Here is a 23,605-nt window from a genome sequence, read left to right as displayed (position 1 = left end):
TTTATCAAATTATAACAGAGATCCAAAGGTTTTGTTCTTTCCTTCCTCTTATCCCCATCCCACTCTAGAGAAAAGTTCATTCTTATCTCACTGTGAGTGTCTCACTCTTTTCTGATTGATTTATCAAAGTCATCCTTCCAAACTAACACAAAATTTGTCGTAAGCGAATACATACTTACAGAGAGAATAAATGAATACATGAGAGAGCAGAACATGAGGACCTAACTTAATCTAGGACACAGAAAACATTTCCCAGAGAAAATAATAAGATTAAAGCTGATTGTACACAAATGCTCATAGCAGCTTTATTTATAATACCTGCAAAGTATAAACAGCCCAAGTCTCCATCAAGTGGTGAATGGATAAGCAAACTTTGGTCCATCCATATAGAAGGAATGAACTATTGGCACATACAACAGCATAGATGAATCTCAGGATAATTATTCTGAGTCAAGGAAGCCAGACCAAAATTAAAAGGATTCCATTTATGTTAAACTCGAAAAATGCAAACTATATTAAATATATACAGCTTTTTACATGTCAATCATACCTCAATAATGTGATTTTTAAAATGCAACCTAATCTTAACTGACAAAAATCAAACCAGGGATTGATTGGAGAGCGGGGTAAGGAGGAGAGACAAGAACTAAACAAAGTCATGAGAAAAGTTTGGGGGGTGATTTATGTGTTCATCATCTTGATGGTGGTGTTGGTTTTCATGGGTGTATACTTATGTTGAAACTTACCAGTTTGTACACTTTATTTTTTAAAGATCTTATCTATTTATTTTCAGAGAGAGGGGAAGGGAGGAGAAAGAAAAGGAAAGAAACTTAAGTGTGTGGCTGCTCCTCGTGTACCCCCTACTGGGGACCTGGCCTGCAACCCAGGCATGTGCCCTGACTTCGAATTGAACTGGTGACCCTTTGGTTTGCAGGCCGGCACTCAATCCACTGAGCCACACCATCCAGGGCTGTACACTTTAAATATGTACAGTTTGTTGTAGATTCATTAAACCTCAACATGTTTGAAAAATATTTTTAAATTGAATTTAAGACCTGAAGAATAAACAGTGGGAAATTGTTGTGCAGATATGTGGGGACAGGGGTGGTGGACTGGGGACTGAGGGCGCTCCAGGTAGAGAGAACAATGTATAAAGTTTCTGGGGTCGGGGGAAGAGTATGATATGTTTGAGGAATTCAGAAAAGTCCTATTTGAATGAGTTGAGAGATCAAAGCGAAAAGTAGCGGAAGATGAGATAAGAAAGGGTAGCAGAGACTAGATCATGCAGAACCTCACATTCACCTATTAATAAGTATTTGCTGAGTGCTTAGTATGTTCCAGGAGCAGTTCTAGGTGTTTGGGATTGTATTCATTTGCTAGGGCTACTATAACACAGTACCACAGACTGGGGAGCTTAAACAAGACATTTAATTTCTCACATTTCTAGAGCCTAGAAGTTGGAAATCAAGGTGTTGGTAGGGTTGGTTCCTTCTGAGGCCTCTCTCCTAGGCTTGTAGATCTCCATCTTCTCCCTGGGTCTTCACATCATCTTCTCTCTGTGCATGTCTGTGTCCTAATTTCTTCTTCTTATAAGGGCACCAGTCATATTGGATTAGAGTCCACTCACATGACCTCATTTTAACTTAATTGCCTCTTTAAAGACCTTCCTTCCAAATACAGTCAAGAGCAGGGGGAGAACACAGTTCAGTCCATAACAAGGATATAGCTATGTATGAAACAAAGATGCCTTCCCTCATGGAGGAGGTCTCATTTTAGAGGGGGAAGACAGAATAAACAATAGTCACAATAAATATGTAGATTGTTAGAAGTACATAAGTGCTATGGGGAAAAAAGTAGGGCAGGATGAGGGGATTAGGAATATGAGCTGTGTGACAGAAGGTGGAGGTGGGGGTAAAAGTAAAGAGGGAGAGTTGTGGTTTTATTTTTTATCTAGGGGGAATGAAAAGCTATTGATGGGTTTTAAACAGAGTTGTGGCATGATATTTGCTTTTGAAAAAGATCATTTTATTTATGGAAAGTGAATAAAAAGTTAGGGGAGACAGGTAGGAGGATATGGCAGTAGTATAGATGCAAGGTCATACTGGCAAGAACTAGGGTGGTAGTAGGGGAATGAAATGATGTGGATAAATTTAATATATGTTAAAGAAATTGAATTAGTAGGATTTGGTGATTGATTGAGTGGGGAGAGTGAGGGAAATGGACAAAACAAGTATGACTCATAGGATTCTGTCTTGCATAACAAGATGGTGGATGGTGTCATTCACTGGGATAAGGAACACTAAAAGTGGACCTGGTTTGGGAGAGAAGATCTTGAGTTTGACATTGGATGTGGTGAGTGAAATGTCTATATGATACTCAAGTCAAGATATCCAATGGTCAATTATATATGTGAGCCTGGATGGGAGAGGCAATGCATGCACTGAAGTTATAGATCTGGGAACCAGAAACATAAATAGTAGGTGCAGTGGGACTAGATGAGATCAACAATGTCTGGTAAGACTACTTTGTTTCTCTGGTCTTTTTGCTTTCCTACTTTCTGCAATGACAATTTGAAGAGGCATCCTCTTCAATACTTCTACCACTTCTACTCAACCAACACACAAACATATACCACAATACCACCACCATCACCATCATAAACTGAAGCCCATATCCCAGCCTCTCCTCCTGAATCTTGCCCACTATTCCCTCTCTTCTGTACCTTTGCTCACTCCCTCTATTTTCTTTATCACATCAGTATTTATACATACTCAAGACTTTCACATCTTTCTCTTGACTTCACTTCTCACTCCAGCTATCATTCTATCTTTTTACACTTCATCGTGAATCTTCTCCCAAGAATTGTCAATTCTCACTGCTTCTATTTTTTTTCACTTCCCATTAATTTCTTGATTTACTTTCATCTGTATTCCACCCCCATTGTTTACTGAAATCTTTCAAAAATGTTGGCAGGACCTTCATGTTCCTACATCTAATGGGCACTTTTTAAAAAAGATTTTATTTATTTTGAGAGAGAGGGGAAGGGAGGGAGAAAGAGAGAGAGAGAAGAATATCAATCAGCTGTCTTTCACATGCCCCCAAATGCGGACCTGGCCAACAACCCAGGCATGTGCCCTAACCGGGAATTGAACCGGCAAACTTTCAGTTCTCAGGCCAGCTCTCAGTCCACTGAGTAACACCAGCCAGAGACTAATGGGCACTTTTTGATTCTCATCTTGATTTTCCTTGATAGCGCAGGAGCATTTGTAACAGGTGACAGCAATTGAGAACAAGGTTGCTCTGTTAAAGTGCCAGGCTCACTTCATCCACTTATGAAAAAAAAAATCTACCAAATACTGAGATCTAAATAACCATAGTTTGTTGATCATTTTTCAAATAAAAATACAGTTCCATGAAAAAAGCACCTAGTTCAGTTTGTAACTCAGCTGAGCAAGTTAATTTTTTTGAAATGACCATCATACTTTTTTATGCAGAAGTACTTTATGTATACTTCCTATTTTGCTACACAGAATATTAAGAAGGCCTTATTCAAGGGTTGATATTTAATAAAATTAATACTTACTACTGCCTTCTCAGATAAAATTAGATATTATTTTTCTTTCTTCACATGTATGGAGATGAAAACTACAATGACTATTAGTGAATTCTGATAACCACTGCTTCAATTTGTGCCATTGAACCAGCAGTTTTACCCGCCATCACTTTCACATGATCAGTGAAAATGTGCACACAGTAAAAAAGAAAAAGGCAAATAATGACTATTAGTATGTACAAATAGTTCTTATCTTGTGGGACCTTGGAAAGGTACATCCAGGAACCACCATTTGAAAATTATTCTTTTAAATTAATCAAGATTACCCCTAAGCTGGAGAATAAAATCACATTCCCTGAGAGGTGGGTAGTGGAAAAAAATGGGCTTCTTTTATCATAAAACAGGAACAAAATCAGTGTTGACAGCAAATGAATGTCTTCACTGAGAACAGGTATAGATGGAATAATTAAGGGGGAAATGGCATAATGGTAGGTTTGATCAGAAAGTATGATTTGGAATTAAGGTAAATTTCTGTTGATTTACAAGGGTAATCTGGAGTGTAACTGTTGGAGTGAATGACTGGAGGGAGGGGAGGGTCAGAGGTGAAGGGATAGAATGGCCAGGGCAATGGGTGGGTTGGCCATGTGGACATTGAAGGCTCTCAGGATGATGGCAGCAGGGTTGGTGGTAGAAAGGAAGATTAAGAGCCCATTGCTAAGGTCTCCAGTGGATACAAAAGAGTAACCCGAAGTTCAGTAAATAACAGGGACCAAAATGGGGAAGTGTTAACAGAGCAAAACAGTAGGGACCTCAAAGCATGAAGTAATGTCTTGAAAGTGGGATTCCCCAATATGGAGAACAGTAACCCCACCTCCCAGATTATGGAATGTGGGGTGTTGAGAGACAAAATAGGCACCATTCAAGAGGGCTACAAAAGAAATGGTGTCCTCAGAAGAAAATCAGATTTCCATTAAGGTAAGGAGGTGGAAAATGCTCAGAAAAGGTATTGAGGATATAAAGGGGTGTGATAGCTATATAGTAGCCACTCCAGAAAAGGCAGGATGGGAGCTTTTGTTTGCTGAGAGTAGAAATTCGGGTAACAAGAGAAGACACAGAATATCATGGTGAGAAGTATGAGCTCTGTCTAGAAAAAGACCATCTGCTGTAATATAATGAGAACAGCTTGTATGCCATCAATGCAAACTGGCAGCCAATGAGAGTGGACTTGAATGTGCATCTGTGAACAATGACAACTTCACTGTACTAGTCAGTGAGGGTGGTAGATGCCATTGAGTAAGCATGAGTACTCTGTGGCTGTTGCATTCAAAATGACTGAGTGAGACTTCCAGTCAAGATGGTGGTGTAGGCAGACATGGCTCACCTCTTTGCACAACTGCATCAAACTAAAACTAAAATAGAGAACAGTTATCACTCAGAACCATCAGAAATCAAATTGAATGGAAGTCTCACAACTATGTAATTAAAGAAACTACATTCATCCAGACAGGTAGGAGAGGCATGGACACGGAATGGGCTGGTCCCTCACCCACATGTGATGGATAAAAATTTGGGAGGGATATCTTGGGATCCAGGAGTCCCAGCCCCACACCAAGGCCCCCAGCCCAGGGATTCAGTTCCAGGAAGATAAGTCCCCACAACTTCTGGCTGTGAAACCCAGTGGGGATTGAGTTGGTGGAAGAAACTGATGGAGCCTCATGCAGTTCCTCTTAAAGAACCCACACATAGACTCACTCAGATCACTTCCTCTGAGCTCCAGCACCGGAGTAGCAGCTTTATAAGCACCAGTGGCATACAGGGAGAAACTGAAGTGTCTGGCATCAGGGTGAACAGAGGCCATTGTCCCTTTTCTAAACCTTCCACCCACAGAGCTGGCAAGCTGGAGCCATATCTGAGACTCCATCAACCTGGCTTACACTGCTCTGCCTTGGAGATCCCCGGAGGCTCAGCCCCACCTAGTTTACCAGCCCATCCAAGCTGCTATTCCACATGAATGGTTGGCCTTGGGTAATGCTTCACAATTCCTAAATCCTATCAAACAAGCAACAGCTGGCCTCAGTGAGCCCCAGGCCTAGCACTAGCAGCAGCCATCCTAGATTCACAGCTTGGCTTCCCCTGGGAATCTCTAAGCCCAGCACAAGTAGCAGCCATCTCAGACTGCTTTATAGCTCCTGCAGGGTGGCCCTGGGCAAATCACAGGTGGGGGCTGACCTGGGCCTGTACCACCGAGGGAAATCCCAGAGCCTGCGCACCCAGTGGACAGCTACGGACCACGTCGGAGCACCACCACCCTGTCTCCACACAGCTGATCCTCCACAGAGGGCGACAGTTGGTGGTCAGTAGTCACAGCCAGTCTTTGCAACTGACTGGCCTGGGTAAATCCCTTGCATTGATCTGCCAACAGCAACCAAGGCTCAACTACAAGAAGAGGATGTACTCAGCCCACATAAAGGGCGTACCTTGAGTACCCAGCTTGGGTGGTAGGGGAGGCTGTGCCATTGGACCTTACAGGACACCAACTACATTAATCCTACACTACCAACACAGAAAGTCATAGCAGCTCTACCTAATACTTAGAAACAAACACAAGGAGGCTGCCAAAATGAGCAAAGAAATGTAGCCCAGTGAAAGAACAGATCAAAACTCCAGAAAAAGAGCTAAACAAAATGGAGGTAAGCCATCTATCAGATGCAGAATTCAAAACACTGGCTATAAGGATACTCAAGGAACTTGGTGAGGACCTCAACAGCATAAAAAAGATTCCATCAGAAATGAAGGATACGCTAATTGAAATAAACAACAATTTACAGGGAAACAACAGTAGAGTAGATGAAGCTGAGATTCAAATCAATAATTTGGAACATAAGGAAGCAAAAAACAACCAATCAGAAAAAGAAGAAGAAAAAAGAGTCCAAAAAAAGTGAGGATTAGTATAAGTAGCTTCTGGGACAACTCCAGGGGGTCCACATCACACACATCACAGCGTGCCAGAAGGAGAAGAGAAAAGGCAGGAAATTGGAAATCTACTTGAAAAAATAATGTAAGAAAACTTCCCTAATTTGGTGAAGGAAATAGACATGCAAGCCCAGGAAGCACAGAGAGTCCCAAACAAGATGGATGCAAGGAGGCCCACTCCAAGACACATCATAATTAAAGTGCCAAAGGTTAAAGATAAAGAGCAAATCTTAAATGCAGCAAGACAAAAGAAGTTAGTTACCTACAGGGGAGTCCCCATAACACTGTCAGTTGGTTTCTCAAAAGAAACTTTGCAGGCTAGAAGGAATTGGCGAGACATATTCAAAGTCATGGAAAGCAGAGACACAGCCAAGATTGCTCTATCCAGCAAAACTCTTTTAGAATCAAAGGGCTGATAAAGAGCTTCCCAGACAAGAGAAACCAAAGGAGTTCATCATCACCAAATCATTATTATATGAAATGTTAAAGGGACTTATTTAAGAAGAAGAAGATCAAAACTGTGAACAATAAAATGGCAAAACCCCCCAAATCTATCAAGAATCGAATCTAAAAAAGAAACTAGGCAAACAAGAAGAACAGATACAGATTAATGAATATGGAGAGAGCATTTTGATGGTTGCTAGATGGTAGTGGGCTGTGGGAAAATGGATGAGGGGATTAGGGAGTACAAATAAGTAGTTATACAATAGCCATGGGGGTGTAAAATATAGTATAGGAAATGGAGTAATCAAATAACCTACTCATGACCCATGGTCATGAACAATAGTGAGGGTATTGCCTGAGGGAGTGTGGGTGTGGGGTGGAGGGGGTCAAAGGGGGAGAAATTGGGACACTCTAATAGCATAATGAATAAAATATAAATAAAAAAAATAATTATTTTACAATACTGCTCCAACCAAACAAAAAAATATTTGTTACTTATACCTAAATAACCTCTACAGTTTTAATCTGAATAAAGAGTATTGGTTTGTCATGTGTTTTATCAAGGTAATATGAGTACAACTAATCACTTCCATTGTGGTCAATTTTACCTAAAATTGTGCAGCACTAGTATATGACTAAATGCATGGAAGTGGTTTGAGTTGTGGATGGATAAATAGCTGTAGTAGTGAGGGTGTTTTTTTTTTGTGTGCCTATTTTCATGGGCTTGCATTAGGCCACAGAAGGGTAGCATTGGACCCAAAACTCCTTGGTCCTGTGTAGTTAGAAAGGAAAGGCAATCATGGGCTCTCCATCACTGCTGAGAATATCCAGTTAACACAAGCTCGAGTGTCCCAGCTTAAAATACCACTAGCCAATCAGAGTGTATTTTGATAACATAATTATTTGTAATAGTGTTCATTGGTTAAATATGGTTTTATTTGGGGATTTTTGTTTTGAAGACTAGGAACTTGTTTGGTGTGTGTAACCAAATTAAACTAGATTTGACTTCTTATACATGGAGATCAGGTGTTTTAAATGTTGGATTTCATTTATGTAGTAAAGTTATTGATTCTATATGTATATATAGACTCTGATTTTTCTCCAAATACCAACATTAAAAATGCATTTTCTAAAAAGAAACCAACAGAGACAAGAGGGAAGGAGGGAGGGGTGGGTAGGGGGGAAAGGAAGAGAGGGGCAAGTCAAGGAATATATAGCAAGGACTCATGGACAAAGCCAAAGTGGGGAAGGATTGAGGGAGGGAGAGGGGGGAGGGGGCAGGGGAAAGTGGTGGGGGAAGGCAGAGACAAATGTATTTGATAAAATAATTAATTAAAAAAAAAAGAAAAAGAGAAAGAAAAACGTGCATGGCCTGGGAGTGAAGTAGGAACAGAGGATGGCCAAAAGACCTAATAAGATGTTGTTAAGGTTAATTTTAAATGTGTCAATTTGACTGGACCAGAGTCCCCAGATATTTAGTTCAACACTATTGTGGGTGTGTCTGTGAGGGTGTTTCTGAATGAGATTAACATTTGATTTGGTAGACTGTACAAAGCAGATTGCTTCATCTGATCCTTGAACTGAATAGGGAGATAATTAGCACAGACTTGCAGTCTCCCTCAATATTCTTCCAAATCATTAAAGCCTATTCAGATTCTGTAAAAAAAAATAAATAGATAAAAAATTTAAAAAAGTTCTTACATCCCAGACGCCACCTGGGACAACAATGGTTACTTATCGGTCTTACTTACCTTTGTCAATGTGATGGGGTGAAAATGTCCTAATCATTTCTTTAATTTCAATGTCTTTAATTACTGCTGATGTCAAGCATCTTCTCATATTTATAGGTTGTATTTCTTTTGTGAAACACTTGTTCATTTCTTTTGCTCATTTAAAAAATACAGTTTATCTTTTTTCTTTTTTAAAAAAGAATGCATTTTCTAGAGTATACAGAAAACCTCAATGTTTATACAGTCACTCCCATTTTACATATACAAAAACTGAGGCTACAAGGGGCAGACTTGTCCAAGGTCACATGCAGTGAGTAAGTGTCAAAGCTGAGGTTTTTACCCAGATTTGAATGCCTCATCCATGCTCTTAAACCACAGTAGTACCTTCTGTAGTGGCCATTTGGGAAAATACTTAAAACTGGATATTGGGGCTGGTTACTTTTGAAGTACAAAATCACACGGGCTGAAATGAAGTATAATTATAAACAAGCTACAGCTTAAGTATGTGTTATTGCAGGATGTTCCTGCCTTGGCTTGCTCATCCCAATCAGTGAAATCATCTGTGATTCTGTAATGAAATGTTCCCAGATGTGCAATGGCATGTGCATGCTTACCTTAAAAACATTGTTTTCAAGTATATTAGTTCAGTCTGCCTTCCAAATGTGCCCATGAAGTGAGTAGATCAGTAGGTGAGTGTGCCAAGTTGTACATCTTGGATGCTTAATGAAATCTTAGGGCTGCCCTTTGGCATGTTTCCCCAAACAGGTGTCTCCAAAGTCTTAGTGCCATTTTAAGCTTTACATATAAGTATATTTTACTGAGCACCTACTGGATTACTAGATAGAAAATTTTATATTGGTCTTCAATTTATGAGAGAAGCCAAGGAGTTAATCATGAAGGGTGAGTCACAAGGAATACAAACTTGGGAAAGGAACAGAGTGAAAGGATGAAGACAGCAAGATAGCAGAAAGCTACCCAGGGCACCATGTGGGGACTCTGTGACAATCCTTAACATTTTCAGTAAAGTTACCAACTTTAGAAAATGTTGAGTGTGTCTGGATTTCTTGTGGGAAATGACAAAACTCATCTTAATGCAGGACAGAACCAAACTGGCATGCATAAGTGCCTAAGAGCATGGAAGCAGTGAAGTATGAGGCTGTGAAAGCATGAAAATCTTCTGGAGAGTGCTGATATATGAGCTGAAATTTGGGGTGATTCTAGTCAGTATCTGGAGTACACTATCATTAGATAGTATGGGCTGCCCATAACTTGTTACAACAGTGTTGCCTAGTCTCAGTGGCCCATGGTCCTTATTTCTTTCTTTATCAGGTTTCATATTCTTCTTAATAATATCTAGTATGTACTGAATGCTTCTATGTTCTATTCTAGTCTTTTTAAAAACATGCATATGTTCAGGCCATCATCTGAAGGAAGGTTTTATAGATGAAGAATGTACACCCAGAGAAGTTAAGCAACGTATCTTAGTTTTGATAGCTCATGATTTCATGCTTCCTCTAGTAAATCATACTGGCTCACATGCCTTATTCCACAATTGTCTTCTACATTCAAAAGGAATTCCTAACGTTGGCTTCTTTTCCCTTAATACTATGCTTAAGACCACATCCTTGCCTTAGTCAATTTCCTGTAGCATAGTGAATAGGGAGCGTTTTGTAAGTGTTGTAACCTGACAGGTGTAAAGAGTATAGGTGCTCTGTTGTCAGAACAGAACGTAAAAACCATTCTTAGCTATACTCACAAGATCACTAAATTAGAGGCTCCTCTTGGTGTCACTGAGGCCACCTCAAGCTCCTGGAACATGGAAAATGCTTCCACTATTTAAATAATAAAAACCAATTAACTCATACATGGTGTCGACATCTAGCAGACAAGTCAAAAAGTGGTTTTGTCTGTTGTTTTAGTAATTTATAGTTATAATATGTGTAATGTGATATAGGAGGAAAAAGAACAAAACAATTTATCTGTGATTCATTTAATAAGTTTGGGGTGGGAACTGGGGCAATAGAAAGTCTATTTCCAAGACCGTGAACAGAAATTTCTAGCCAGACCTGCCACAGTCCTATTGTAGTCTAGCAATCTCATTGTACAGGTGGGTGAATTTTTTTTAACTGAAATATTTATTTATTTATTTATTTATTTATTTATTTATTTTTCAACTACATTTGTCTCCGCCTTCCCCCCACCACTTTCCCTTGCCCCCTCCCCCCTCCCTCCCTCAACCCTTCCCCTTTGGTTTTGTCCATGAGACCTTGCTATATGTTCCTTGACTTTCCCCTTCTCTTCCTTTTGCCCCACCCCCTGCCTTCCCTCTTGTCTGTTGGTTTCTTTTCCTTTCAGTGTTGCTGGTCTTATTTTCCTTGCATCTTTGTATTGTTGGTTAGGTACCGCTTATAGGTGAGATCATATGGTATTTGTCTTTCGCCCCCTGGCTTATTTCGCTTAGCATAATGCTCTCTAGTTCCATCCATGCTGTTGCGAAGTTTTGAGGTCCCCAATGAACAAAGGTCATACAGCTAGTTAGTGGTATGATGGAAATCAGTTCCTACTTTTGCAAAAAGGACTCTAGGCAATTAAAGCTGCCACCCTTGTATGTTCTGCCACCTGCAGTTATGATTGCTATTACTTAATTTTTTCCAAAATGGTAAAAATAAAGAGGAAAGAGGCTCTGATTAAAGGCTTCCCAAGTAGTTTAGCAATGCCATATGTCTGAACATTCTAGAATTAAAGGTATGGCCTTTAACACCATCATTTGCATAGTTTTGGATGTATCTCCATTGTCAGCAGATAAGAATTCAGCCAAAGGCTTGTTGGTGTTCAGCTCTGTGTTAGCTACATCTTCCAGTCCCAGCCTTTGACTCAAGGTAATGGGACAACTAGGCAATATTTCCCACTCTTCCCAGAAGGTCCTTCCCAAAGTAAGCTCAGTTCCAAAGTAGCATGCCTGAATAAAGGCTATAAGCCATAGGTTCTCCCTGAGCATTAATTCCAAGATGGCCAGTGCCAATTCCACCCTCTAGGCAAAATTCCCGAGGCAAAGGTTTGTTGATAATGGAAAGGAGTCTTCATTCAAAAGTTACACAATTTTGGAATAACAGCTTTCCACATGCATTAGTCACTTAAGCCTATCAATTAAGGCTAAACTCTTTAACTCTTTAGTTATAGCATTAATCACTTAACCCTATCAAGTAAGACTAAACTCTTTAACACCTGAGTTCTCTTATCATTTCCCCCTGTTAGTTTTTAATTATTTATATAGGATTATTTTACAAACTAAAACAACATAAGATACAAAAGCTACACAATTTTGGAGGAATGGCAGGCTTCTGCTGCAGAGCCTGTCCCCTCTAGAACACCCAAGGGAGAATGGCCCTGCCACCCTTTGCCAGGCCAACCTTATCCTAGGCTGAACCCAGAATTCCTTCCCATAGAAAATATCATCTGTTGGGAAATGCAGGCAGCTGCAGCACGATCATCCAGGCATCCTCGAGGAGGAAGAAGAGAGCCCGAGATCCAGTCTCTGCCCTCTTTATTTTAAATGTTTTTTAAAAAAAGATTTTATTTATTTATTTTTAGAGAAGGGAAGGGAGGGAAAAAGAGAGGGAGAGAAACATCCATCTGTGGTTGTATCCTATGTGCCCCTTACTGGGGACCTGGCCTGCAACCCAAGCATGTACCCTACACTGGGAATCAAACCAGCAACCCTTTGGTTTGCAGGCCAGTGCTCAACCCACTGAGCTATACCAGCTAGGGCTTTATTTTAAATCTTTTGGCCCATGAATCCATGCATTCTGTAGGCATTCGGATTCCTGTTCTCGACTGTTTATCAGGGTGTGTTGCAGCCTCCCTAGGCTAGGCAGGTCCACTTGAGACTCAGGTAGACAAAAGAATGTGCGTGAAGCCGTGGAAATAAATGCCTGTCATGCCGTTGTTTGGGAGTCACACAGGCCACAAACCCGTGTCTGTGTCAGCGCCCCGACTCACTCCTTCCCCCCACCCCGCCTCCCCGTCTCTGTTCTGTGAGAAGTCCCTATCTCCTTAAGTACTAGCACAAACAAAGCCGGCTTCAGGCCAGAAAGTGAAGTAATCTAGCAGGAGCTGCACATGCAAGCCTACTCAAGGCTAAGGGGCAGTTTATCGCACCAAGGCTCAAGGCTGTGAGAACACTGCTTTATCAGCTTCAAGGTTGTGAGAAGCTGCTCCCCCTAGTTACCCAAGCATCTGGGTGAGGATGCCAGACTGCCTCCACTTACCCTACAGATGGCCTTGGGCAACCTCCTCCTATGTTCCCTCCCTACGCCTACTCAGTGTTCTGATCAGATTTCTCTGTATCACTACCAAAAAGGAGACCATTCGCTCTTTTTTAAATTTAATCTTTATTATATATTTTTCTATTACCAGTTAGTCCCCTTATACCACCTCCCTCCAGCAATCCCCATACTGTTGTCCATGTCCATGAATCCTCCTTCCTTTTTATTCAATCCCTCCACTCACTCTTCAACAAACATTTGCTGACTGATGATTTTTTGCATGGCATAAGGCTAAGACATGAGGATACAAAGATGAACTGTGGCTGCCCTTAATGAGCCCCTAGTCAAGTAGTTTATGCAGACAGCAAACAATTTCACAGGGAAGCTCAACACCAGTACCTACAATACATCAGGCACAATGCCCTGTCTTGGAGACGCAAGGGTAGATAAGACCAAGTCCAACCCATACCACCTTAAAGACAAATAGGAAAACCATGATGATACAGTGTTTAACTGCTGTGAAAAAGATCTACTCAGAAAGCAGGGAGAACTCTGAAGAGAGGGATCTAAAGGAGTGTTGGTCTTAAAACCTGGAAAATCATTAATTGGACTGAAGCAGTAAAGGCCCCTGCTTAACACTTTGGTGTATCAGATTACCTGCAAGCCATATAGCTTCAAGTAAGTTTCTGAGAGTTTAGGATAAGGACAAGGAAATCCAAGGGGAAGGTTTTGCCTGTACTAGTAGCAGGTACAATTGTTGACTAAAGTTTGTCCTTCTGGAGCCTTCTCTCAAATTCTGTTCCATTTTTTATTTTTCATCTTATCTGAAAGGTCTTTCCAGAAAGAATCCTAAACTAATTCTTGATATGTGAATAACAGGTAATAGCAATGTCTTCTAGACTTGTCTGAGGATATGAATCACCTGGTGTCATTCTTAATTGTACTGCTGACCTTGTTTTTCTTCTGGTGAGACATTGTAATTTATAATGAATATATATTTGATCTTACTCCTGTTTTTGGCACAGAGTTCCTAAAATCCTTGGAATTTCCTAAGCGATGAGAGCAGATAAAGATATCTGGATATTTGAAAAATGTAATCTTTATTGTATTTTACCATTACCATTTAGTACCCTAATACTCTCCTCCCCCCAGCAATCACCACCCTGTTGTCAGTCCATGATCCCTTTTTCCTTTTGGTTCAATCCCTCCACCGTCACCTCCCCACAATTAGCTGTTATCCTGCTGCCCCATCTATGAGTCTGTCCCCACTTTCCTTGTTAGTGTCACTGAATTGCAAGTGGGGTCCTGCTGCCTGCTGCCACCCTCTAGGCAAAATTCCAGAGGCAAAGTTTTTGAGATAAAGGAAAGGAGTCTATTCAAAAACTACACAATTTTGGAATAACAGCTTTCCACTTGCATTAGTTACTTAAGCCTATCAATTAAGGCCAAACTCTTTAACACCTGTTCTCCTATCAGTCGCCACCCCCACCATTAGGTTTTAATTATCTTATTTCTATAGGATTAGTTTACAAACTAAAACAACATAAGATACGAAAGCTACACAATTTTGGAAGAATGGCAGGTTTCTGCTTCAGAGGACACCCCCTTTAGAACACCTAAAGAAGGATAACCCTGCCACCCTCTGCTGCCAGGCCGGCCCGATCCTAGGCTGTTTCTGGAGTTCCTTCTCATACAAAATACCATCAGTTGGGAAATGCAGGCAGCTGTAGCATGATCAACCAGCCATCCTCAAGGAAGAGAGCCCCAGAGAGCCAGTCTGTGCCCTCTTTTTTATTTTAAATCTTCCAGCCTATAATTCCATGTGCTCTGGAGGCATTCAGCTTCTCAGCCATTACCATTTCCTTGGGCAACCTCCTCTGATGGCCCCTCCCTATTCCTTCCCAGTGATCTGATCAGATCTCTCTGTATCATTAATTCAGTTTGTTCATTAGGTTCCACATATGAGTGAAATCATATGGCATTTGTATTTCTCTGACTAGTTTATTTTACTTAGCGTAACGTTCTTAAGATCCATCCATACTGTCAGAAAAGGTAAATTTTTCTTTTTTTTATTACCAAGTAGTATTCTATTTTGTAAATGTCCCATAGTTGTTTTATCCACTTATAACCCCGTTCATGAATTTATGTTAATGAGGTGACTTGTACTCTACCTAAGGATGGGGGAGCTGGTTGTCAGCTCCCTGGGTGAACCAACCACATGATTGGAAGGTTCGAACTTTTAGTCCCACCCCACCCGTGACTTCTTGGAAAGGTTAAGGGGCCTGGAGGTTGAATCAATCACCAGTGTTCAATGATTTCATCAATCATGCATGTGTAATGAAGCCTCCATACAAAACCCAAAAAGACAAGGTTTAGAGAGCTTCCAGGTTGGTGAACCAGAATTCTTCCACATGCTGCCATGCTGGGCCTCCAAATCCACAGAAACAGAAGCTCCTTTGTTTTGGACCTCATCTATTTGTCTCTTCTTCTGGATGTTAATTCATATCCTTGGTTGTAAATCAGTAATTTAGTGAGTAAATGGGTTTCCTGAATCCTGTGAGCCACTTCAGCAAATTAACCAAACCCAAGGAAGGTGCTGTGGGAACCTTGGATTTATAGCCAGTAGTTCAGAAGTACAGCACATGTAACAACCTGGACTTATGATTGGCATATGAAGCAGAGGGCAGTCTTATGGGACTAAGCACTTTACCTGTGGGAACTGACATTATCTCTGGGTGGATATTGTCAAAATTGAGTTGAATTTGACCCAGTGATTCTACTTCTGGGTATATATCTAAAGAAACCCAAAACATTAATTTGAAAGATAATATGCACCTCTGTGTTCATTACAGTGTTACTTATAGTAGCCAAGCTATGGAAACAACCCAAGTGCCCATCAATAGGCAGTTGGATAAAGAAGTTTTAAGTACATATATACAATGGAATTGTACTTGGGCATAAAAAAGAATGAAACCTTACCATTGCGACAGCCATGGATGGACCTAGAGGGTATTAGGTGAAGTAAGTCAAAGAAAAACAAATACCATATGGTTTCACTTATATATGGGATCTAAAGAATAAAATAAATGAACAAACAAAATAGAAACAGACTAATAGATACAGAGAACAGTCTGGTGGTAGCCAGAGGGGAGGGAAATTGGTGGACTGCGTGAAAAGGCAAAGGGCTCAAGAAGTAGAAATTTGTAGTTACAAAATAGTCACAGGGGTATAAACTGCAGTATAGGGAATATAGTCAATAATATTGTAATAACTATGTATGGTGCCCGGTGGGTATAGAAAATATAGGAGGGGCACTTTGTTGCAGACCTAAAACTAATACAAAATAATATTGAATGTAAACTGTAATTGAAAAATAAAATTAAAATTAAAAAATCTAGTTGAATTATAGGACACACAGCTGGTGTCAGAGAATTGGTGGTGTAGACATACCCACACTTTAGAATTGTGAGAGCAGAATCTTATCTGGAATTTTTTATACAGTAGGTCTAGTGTAGATCCTAGGAATGTGTTTTTAACCAGGTCTCCCAGTGATTCTTATCTTCTGGCAAATTTGGGGAACTATGATTTAAAGCATTATGCCCAGAAATTTGCAATAAAGGCTTTGATTCCAAATGTGGAATCTCAAATGTATATACCTAAGTAGTACAGTGTAAAGGTTTCTAAAATTGTAATAATAAAACAGACCTTATATTTGAAGAGCATGCTATACTTACATTATCACACATTCTGTAAATATTACCACCTTAGAATCTTTTAACAGGCTGGCAAACTGTTAAAAGGGTAGGCCAAGGATTCTTGTCCCCATTTTAGGGATGAGAAAACCCTGCCAGGGTGTACCTTGTAATATAATTGGAGAAAAAATAAATATTCATTCAATGATGCAAGAACAATACAAATCAAGATGCATACATTGTTAAAAAAAGAATACCTTATAATACAGAATACAAAGTCTGAAGGGATATGGAGCCCAAGCATAGCCTGGGCAAATAGGAGTCAAAAACCTTCCAAAGTTAGGAGTTATGTCTGCATGTGGAAACTCAGTTATTTTCTATGGCACCAGGAAATTTTTCTACACTGGATTCTCATGTGAACTGTACTGGTTACATTTTCCACAACCACATACTGTACAACAAACCAGTCTGACCTGCAAGGGAAGTACAAGCGTTGGTCCTTTTGCAATGCTCTGCTGCCTAACCAGTTTGTGTTTGCAAAATGACATGTGGCTGGGTCAAGATGGAGGTTACCTAGGGAAGGGAGTGTAGCTATATGAGGCATAGCCTAAGATCCTTTTTGGGCTTGCTTAGGGCTTCAGATGCTGTGGAGTTGAAGGATTTCATTTCATCCAATTGTACTGATGTCTTTTCTTGATTAGGTATTGGTGTTGGGAGCTGAGGAATTCATAGTCTAGGTAGGAAAGAAAGGAAGACATTTATATGATTAGTGATTATGTAATTCAGAAAAAATTGCAAAGCAAAATAAGCAAGATTCTGTGGTGATGAAGCAGGAGTTAATAGAATTTCCATTTGTTTATTTTTACTTTAGTTTCCCTTGCTCAAGGGGACATATCAAAAAACATATTACTCAGACTGAGGTCAAATAGCTTACTACCTATGTTTTAGCCACCTACGGGTTTTATGGTTTCAGGCCTTACATATAAGTCTTTGATCTATTTTGAGTTTATTTTTGCATATGGTATAAAAAGAGTGATCCAGTTTCATTTTTTTTGCATGTGTGTGTCTATCCAGTTTTCCCAATACCACAACCTACTGAATGGAAGAATATATTCCCATGTCCAATAAGGAGTTGATTTCCAAAATATACAAAAAAGTCATTCATCTCAATAACAACAACAACAAAAAAATCCAATCCAAAAATGGACAGAGGACATGAAGAGACATTTCTCCAAAGAAGACATACAGATGACCAACAGATATGAAAAGATGCTCAACATCACTAATCATCAGGGAAATGCAAATCAAAAGCACAATGTGATATCAGCACCTCACACTTGTCAGAATGGCTATTATCAAAAGGTCAACAAATAGCTCTGACTGATGTGGCTCCATGGGTTGGGTGTCATCCCACAAACCGTCACCCATTTGATTCCAGGTCAAATCCTTGGATTGCGGTCCAGGTACCCAGTTGGGGCCATGTGAGAGGTAACTGATCAATGTTTCACTCAAACATCGAAGTTTCTCTCCCTTTCTCCATTTCTTCTCCTCTCTCTAAAGAAAAATAAATAAAATCTTTAAAAATAATAAAAAAATAGTTTGAAAAAATCAACAAATAACATGTTGGCAAGGATATGGAGAAAAGGGAACCCTTATGCACTCTTGGTAGGACTTCAAATTAGTGCAGCCACTATGGAAGACAGTATGGAGCATCCTCAAAAACTAAAAACAGATCTACCATAGGACCCAGCAATTCCAATTCTGGATATTTAACTGTAGAAACCAAAACACTAATTTGAAGATATATGCACTCCTATGTTTATTGCAACATTATTTACAATAGCCAAGATATGGAAGCAAACCGAGGTGTCCATCAATAAATGAATGGATAAAGAATGGGAAATTTCTGGCTAAGATGGAGGCATAGGTAGATATACTTTGCCTCCTTGCACAACCAAAAGGAGGACAACAACAAATTGAAAAACAAAAAACAACCAGAACTGCTAGAAAATTGAACTGTATGGAAGTCCAACAACCAAGGAGTTAAAGAAGAACTATTTATCCAGACCAGTAGGAGGGGTAGAGATGGGCAGCCAGGGCAGAGAGGACATGAGGCAAGGTGGCCTATCGGGCAGGCAAGACTGCAGCTGGCAGTCCCACATTTGCATGCAGATAAACCAGGAGGAACAACAGGAGAGTGAGACAGACTGCGCAATCTAGGGTTCCAGTGCGGAAAAAGAAAGCCTCAACCTCTCGCTGTAAAAATCTGTAGGGGTTGTGGAGGCAGGAGAAACTCCCAGCCTCACGGGAGAGTTCATTAGAGAGACTCACAGAGTCCCAGAATGTACACAAACCCACCTATCCAGGAATCAGTACCAGAAGGGCCCAATTTGCTTGTGGATAGCAGGGAAGTGACTGAAAATGGGGCGAGAGCTAAGCAAGTGGCATTGTTTCCTCTCTGACCCCTCCCCCACATACAGCTCCATAACACATGCTCCACCCTGGTGAATACCTAAGGCTCTGCCACTTACAACATAACAGGAGCACTGAGACAAAGAAATATGGCCCAAATGAAAGAACAGACCAAAACTCAAAAAAAAAAAAAAAAGAACTAAGTGACAAAGAGATAGCCAACCTATCAGATGCAGAGTTCAAAATACTGGTAATCAGGATGCTCACAGAAATCACTAAGTATGGTCACAAAATGCAGGAAAAATTGAAAGCTATGCAAAGTGAATTTAAGAAAAATATACAGGGAACCAAAAGTAAAGGGAAGGAAACCAGGATTCAAATCAATGATGTGTAGCAGAAGGAAGAAATAAACATTCAACCAGAACAGAATGAAGAAACAAGAATTCAAAAAAATGAGGAGAGGCTGAGGAACCTCTAGGACAACTTTAATTGTCCCAACATCCAAATCATAGGGGTGCCAGAAGGAGATGAGGAAGAGCAAGAAATTGAAAACTTATTTGAAAAAATAATGAAGGAGAACTTCCACAATCTGGCCAAGGAAATAGACTTCCAGGAAGTCCAGGAAGCTCAGAGTACCAAAGAAGTTGGACCCAAGGAAGCACACAACAAGGCACATCATAATTATACTACTCAAGATTAAAGATAAGGAGAGAATCTTAAAAGCAGCAAGAGAAAAGGAAACAGGTACCTACAAAGGAGTCCCCATAGGACTATCAGCTGATTTCTCAAAAGAAACCTTACAGGCAAGAAGGGCTGGAAAGAAGTATTCAAAGTCATGAAAGGCAAGGACCTACATCCAAAATTACTTTATCCAGCAAAGGTATCATTTAGAATGGAAGGGCAGATAAATTGCTTCCCAGATAAGATCAAGTTAAAGGAGTTCATTATCACCAAGCCAGTATTATATGAAACGTTAAAGGGACTTATCTAAGAAAAAGAAGAAGATCAAAACTATGAACAGTAAAATGACAACAAACTCCCAACTATCAACAAATGAACCTAAAAAGAAAAACAAAAACAAACTAAGCAAACAACTGGAACAGGAACAGAATTACAGAAATGGAGATCACATGGAGCTTTATGAGTGGGGAGGGGGATGGGGAGAATGGGCGAAAAGGTACAAGGAATAAGAAGCATAAATGGTAGGTACAAAATAGACAGGGGGAGGTGAAGAATAGTATAGGAAATGGAGACACCAAAGAAGTTATATGTAAAACCCATGGACATGAACTAAGGAGGGGTGGAATGCCGGTTGGAGGGTGGGTGCAGGTCGGAGGGGGAGAAAAAAATGAGACAACTGTAATAGCATAATCAATAAAATATAGTTTAAAAAAGTGACCTAGCCACATTAAAACAAACAAAAAAAGGATATTATGCAGCCATAAAAAGAATGAAATCTTGCTATTTGCAAAAACATGGATGCATCTAGAGGGCATTATGCTAAGAAGTGAAATAAGTGAAACAGAAATACAAATATACCATATGGTTTCACTTATAAGAGGAATCTAATGAACAAAATAAACTAATGAGCAAAATAGAGCCAGAGGCATGTAAACATGGGAACCAGAGAGGAGGGGAGGGGGATAATGGTAGAAAGAATGTAAAGGCAGTAGTCAAAGAACATATGTGAATGACCCGTGGACATGGACAAGGGTGTGGGGATTGACTGTGGGAGCAGGGGTTGGGCTGGGTGGAAGGGGACAAAGAGGGAAAAAATTGGGACAACTGTAATAGAATAACAATAAAAATTTTTAAAAAACAGGTCTACTGGGAGATTCCGGAAGGTTTATTTGAGGACATGGCATTTCCTCCAGGCCTTGAAAGACAGATAGTATTCCAAAGACAGAGAAGGACATTATAAGTGGAGGGAATCTGTGAGCAAAGGCATCAGAAGCCTGAGCCCAAGGAAGATATGCTGACAGCCCATTGCTCAGATGGGCAACTGGGGAGAATTCTTTGGGCCTTTGACTTGTGGGGAGGGGACCTGTGGCAGCTGCACCTTTGTTTTCCTAATGAACATCATTAAAATTTAACTTTGAAAATTCTATTGTTAATGATACTTTAAGGGGCCTGTGAGTGTTACTGACTTTGTGGTCTCCTTACAAGGGGGAGGATTTGAGGTAGCCAACACTGGCTGAGTTGTCCCAGGCCCTGCTGTCTTTCATGGATGGCCTGTTTGTTGGGTTAGAGTATTGGGTGCATCAGTAAAGGATTACAGAAGGCCTTATATACCATGTTAATGGGTGTAGGTACTGCTGAGGCATTAAAAGGTTTTAAGCAGAAGAGTAACACAGTCAGCTATACATCTTAGATAAATCCCTCTGGTTGCTGTCTGAGAGATCGGGTAGACAAATGTAGGAGTGAAAGGAGAGAGTCCAAACAGGAATCTAACTGAGCAAATGGTCATGGGGCCTAAACAGAGCCTGCTGCACTAAGGGTGATAGAGTGGAGAAAGGTGGTCAATAAGACATGTCTCAGAGGTAGAATCAAGTAGCCTTGAGTACTCACTGGATCTGTGAGTGTGTAGGGGAGTATGAAGGTGGAGGAGTAAAAGGTGGCTGCATAACAAGTGCAAAGGCAGGTGGCACATCTGTAAGAGTCCCCAGTCTCAAGGAGCATTGGGAGAGTACGGAAGGGGAGGAGAGGGTCAAGTGAGAGACAGGAGGAAGTTTGGAGTATGAGAATGAAGAAACCCCAGATGCCAGGTGGCAGTATGGAAGCCCCGCCCTCGGCTCCGGCCCCGCCCCTGGCTCCACCTCTCCTCCCTTTTCCCACCCACCCTCCAGCAGCAGCTCTCATCCTCGAGGGCGGAGAGAGGTGGCATTTGAGTCCTCCGGTATCCCAGCAGGCAGTGCAGCCCAGAGACGCTGACAAAGGACCGGAGGAGCAGTCGCAGCTGCTTTCTGAGGAGCCAGTGTTGCCGAGGTGAGAGTCCCCTACCGTCCTGTCACCCACTTCTTCCGACTTCGGGAAAACATGGAAGTTACGTTGCTGAGAGACCCCGTGGAAAGAAAGAGCAATCCCCAAACCCCGAGCATGGCTCCGTGACTGACAGCAGGGCTCCGAAGAGCCAGGATGCGGGTGGGAAGTGGAGAGAAGGAGTCAGATGGGGTCCTTTCTGCTTCATCTCTGTCAGTTGCCCTGCCGTATGCGGATCCCAGTCCAGGGTCTGGCCGGCCAGTGTGTGTGTCTCTTGTTCCCGGGCGGAGGCAGCAGGCTCGGAATCCTCACTATGTCTGCCCAACAGAGTTCGGTTACCCCGGGGATGCGACTCCGGGGACAACTCTTTGGCGGATGTTTTGAAGAGGACTGCAGGAGGGAGTTTGACTCTCTATTCGGGGTGACACAGTCCTCGCATTTCCTCCTTCCTCCAGCCCTGCTGCCCCCCCCCCCCCAACCCATTGAGCAACTGGAAATCAGCGGGGCTGGAGAGCTGCGTCCCGGGGTGGCTGGAGGGAGATGAAAGTGGGGTGGAGAAGGGCAGGGAGGAGGAGTGAACGTCTTGGAATAATGGAGGGGGGGTGTAGGAGGTATGTGGCCTGTATGCTTCCCCCTTCCAGGACCTCCGCACGAATCCTGATGGTTGCACCAGCTGCTTGGCTGTAAACAGGCTCACATGACCGGTTTCACGTGGAGCCAGCCGGTGTGGGGATGGGGGCTGGAAAGGCTGGGCCTGACCCAATCAGGTAGAGCTGAAGTCCTAGGACGGACTGTTGATACTCTCTTCCCTGCCCTCCCTCACTTATTCAGTGTTCTGCGGTTTCCCCTTCTGGGTAAAGTAACTGACATCTGTCCTCCCCGGACTATAGTAACATTTCTGCACCAGTAGACTCAAATAGATCTCTCATGTTGGGGAACGAAAGGGCAAATATTAGATGAAAACAGTCCCAGATATTTGACCTTTGAAAGGAAATGAGATCGACGCAAACCTGAAAAATTGGGTCCTTTGGATCTTGCCTAAAAAGCAGTCTTGTTCTTTAGGAATGCATTCTTAATGTGAATTCCAGACAGGGAAAAGGTCTACGTTTTCAGGCGGGGCACACATGGGGTTTAGTATATCCTTGATGGTGAAAATCTTGTCGATGCTTTCTGTAAGTTCTGCGAAATCTCTCTGACTATAAGATGCTATACATAGATATTTTATAGAGGGTGGACACCAACTTTTAGATTGTGGTATATTTGGTATAAAGCAGTGGGAAGTTTGGAAACAGGGTTCAATGTGCCGTTCAAGTTGTTCATGTCTACAAACCCAAACAGGAGGCCAGTTTAAATTAGTTTTTGAAGCATTTCTAGAACTCTCAAAATAAGAAGTTCACTCAAATACCAGGATATTTGAAAATGTGTAACTTTTCAAATCTGTGAAGGGTAATTATGATAGAGTCCCTTTAAATGTAATATATAATTAAATATAATGCACCAAAATATATCATGTACAATATTCAGTATAGTTACCCCTTTATTGGCAAAGATAGAAAA

At 41.2% G+C, this 23,605-nt stretch overlaps 1 protein-coding gene across 3 annotated transcripts in view; it reads left to right on the top strand.

Moving 5' to 3' along the window:
- MOSPD1 (motile sperm domain containing 1) overlaps positions 1 to 23,605 on the top strand; it is a 79,418-nt gene that overhangs the window by 39,164 nt on the left and 16,649 nt on the right. Inside the window, exons 1-2 of one of the 3 annotated variants that reach the window (XM_054577048.1) lie at positions 21,933 to 22,054; positions 22,690 to 22,815. The exons of 1 other annotated variant lie outside the window; for it this stretch is intronic. The gene's annotated coding sequence lies outside the window, so the exon portion shown is untranslated. Of the gene's footprint in view, positions 1 to 21,932; positions 22,055 to 22,689; positions 22,816 to 23,605 lie in introns of those variants that run through there. One more of the 3 variants, XM_054577047.1, reaches the window with a different exon arrangement.

The sequence above is a fragment of the Pteronotus mesoamericanus genome, unplaced genomic scaffold, assembly GCF_021234165.1.
Source record: "Pteronotus mesoamericanus isolate MK-2021 breed Mesoamerican mustached bat unplaced genomic scaffold, CSHL_Meso_final contig_40, whole genome shotgun sequence".
Taxonomy (NCBI): Eukaryota; Metazoa; Chordata; class Mammalia; order Chiroptera; family Mormoopidae; genus Pteronotus; species Pteronotus mesoamericanus.
The sequence above is the reverse complement of the archived record's forward strand: the minus strand, read 5'-3'. Positions and strand labels throughout refer to the sequence as shown.